Raw genomic sequence first — 2,981 nt, forward strand, 5'->3', positions numbered from 1 at the left:
AAAAGTGGAAAAGGGGAAAAAAAAAAAAAAAAAAGGCAGTCTGGCCAAGATACTTGCTTTGGATGCAAAGTTGGGACATGAGTAGCTCTCCTGCATCCCACTGAAGTACAGTAATCATTTTTCTAGGGATTTATAACCTGTTTTCCCTGTTTTTCCAGTTAAGAATAGTTTACAGGCATTGATAAAACCCCAGGCCAGAGAGGCTGTAAAGTCTGTCTTCCAGGTAACCGTTTAGTTGGGTCCATTTCACCTGGAATGGAGCAAACTGAGGTTTAAATCCTTTTTTTCTGAAGCAGGAACAGGAAGAACTAAAACCTGATTCTCCTCTTAAATCAGAAATTCTGTCTTGGACTAGAGCTTTCTCCCTGCCAAAAAGGGTTCACTCTGACTGGCTCATCTCCATCAAAAAGTTTTTGATTAGATAGTTTAATAGGAAAGTTCCTGACGAACTCTACTTCACCTAACTTCCCGGTTGAAGTTGAACTGTGAAGTTCTTCAAGGAGTGAATTATTTCTCCATCTCGGGGATGTACGAGTGATTTGATGCGCTCAAATGAAAAGCAAAGTTGTGTTAACTGAGGATGCTGAAGAACCATTGCTTTCGGTACTTTCAGGTCCTTGATAAGGATCTGGGCACAGCAGACCATAGACAAAAATGCAAGGGATAAGAATGGATTTGTGTATAAGGGAAACTGGGGGCTACTAGACTTCAGGCTGTAGCTTGCTGCCCAGAAAACCCCTGCTGGCTGTTGTTTGATGAGGAATATGCCAATAATGTGCTGGGTTTCTACTTGCTAAGTCATCTAAATACGTCAGCCTGATAAATCAGCTGAGCTTTTGAGCGGAGAGATGCAGGAATCTCAGCTTAGAGGCAGAGCTAAAATGTCGATTCATTAGGAAGGTGAAAGAAGAATTGTTTTCTTGTAAATGATACAAACCCTCCAGCACCTTACTACAACACTAAAACTGTTCTATCTGCTCTAAATAACCTGGGGGAAAAAAAATAAAAAAAAAGAAGCCTGCACTTCAGCTGGCCCGATGGAGACTCTTGGCTTCAGTGGTGTTCCAAGCCCTAGCCCCACACCCCCCCTCCATAAATGGGTGTTTGGGGTCAGAATTAAAAGTCCCACTGGACACACCTGAGTAGGATTCTGGGCTGATGTATTTAAGACCAGTGGGAACAAACACTTGAAAATAAAAATACAATTTCCTCTCGGATACCCAGAGAAAAGGGACGTTGTGCTTTATTCTGACATCCTTACCCAGACAAACTCTCATTTATGACAACAGAATCTGCAAATGTAAGCCCAAAATTGTTTGCAGCAGCTGCTGTTTGGGAACAAACAGGATTAGATGGGACTGACCTCAGACTGGGTTTGAAGCAGAACTAGCTAATGAAGTATACGAGGTTTCCAAGTCATCAGCAGCTCCTCAGGTATTCTGCACCTTTATTTAGACCATTTCTTGCAAGATTTATCCCTTTTGGAAGATTCCTGTTGCAGGTGTAAACCACCTCGTCCACTCACCCAGGCCAAAAGACGTTTAAATGCCTATGTTTTAAACTAATTTCCTCTTATTTCGTTTTAAACTATGTTTTAAACTAATTTCCTCTTATTTCAATACAGACACAATCTACGTACTCATTCAGTGGCCTGAAAATGCTGCTCCTACTTCACCCGGTGCCAAAAATTTTAATCCACTCTCGCCTTGCTGCCCAAACCTCTACTTCCCTTAACAATACATATATATGTGCTGTCCGTCCGTCAAATGTATTGCAAAGAGTGAAATCTAGAAAATACACCTGTGTCTCCCCTTATTTTCAGCGCTGTTGGTAGGCCACTCCATGAGAGGTAGATTAATCGTCACATCTCGCTTCACACCATGGAAAGAGCTGAAGGGCCCAAATGCAAGAAACCAAAATGTGTAAGATGGTCCAACATTTTTGAAAGGTAACTTGTCAGAGAGGACATGGAAATCCTGAAATATTAATAAAATTAACCTTAGAGTTTGATGAAGCCAACCAAAATGCATCAGGAGGAGCAATCAAAAATTGCTTTAATTTTCTGGATACAAAACAGCAATAGTTTTGTTGGTGACCTGTGTGTGAGAACGTTAGATCTGACATTCTCCATGTGGAAAAGGGGAATTGCCAGAATTAGAGATCAGTCATAGGAGGCGAAAGAGAAAGGTTCATATTAAAGCTCTGAAACAAAGTAAAGGGAACTGAAGCCAGATATGAAATTTTACAGTACAAAAGAAAAAAAAGTGGATGTAAAGCTACCTGATCGTGTAACTAAAAAGCAGGTGTTTCCAAGTGTCCCTTCTTCAAAAGCCCTCCCGACTGCTATCTACGATAACTGGTCACACAGGTGGAGAGAGTCTCACAGACACAGGAAAGTACTCAAAAGCACTTGCACAAATATGTTCCTCCAGAGAGGACCAAGGACAAATGTAAGTAAATAACAATATTTGGCACAGAAGCAGAGCCTGAAGCTGCACAGATGGCTACATTTGAGCCCACAGGCGTATGGAAATCATATCAAAGTTCTTCAGTTTGTTTTATGTAGTAGTAGATTAGAAAACATTATTCAAACTAAATTTGGAGGAAGCGCAGAAGCAACAGGAATCAGTTATAAAATTGCATTTTTATAAGTTTATATTAATTTAGAAACATGTTGCTCTTGGTAGAGTTAGGAGAATAATTGAATGTACAAGGCACTGTAGTCTAAGCAGACACGTGTATTTGGAAACCATTATCTAGTGAAGCCAACTGGTAGCACCGAGATGCGTTACAGACTGCTGCTGTCAGTCGTCAGAATGAGGACACAGAAGCTCTGCGGTGAAAAAGAGCTTTAGCAAAAGTGAGCTGGATGTGGGGCAGGAGGGGTAATACCTATTTCCTCCTAGCAGAGAGTACCACTCTTTCTAAGTTCATTTACAGGATGCTAGTGAAGAGTAAACTCTTTCAATTACTGGCAACTG

This window comes from Aptenodytes forsteri, unplaced genomic scaffold (assembly GCF_000699145.1).
Source record: "Aptenodytes forsteri isolate BGI_AS27 unplaced genomic scaffold, ASM69914v1 Scaffold333, whole genome shotgun sequence".
NCBI classification, from domain to species: Eukaryota; Metazoa; Chordata; class Aves; order Sphenisciformes; family Spheniscidae; genus Aptenodytes; species Aptenodytes forsteri.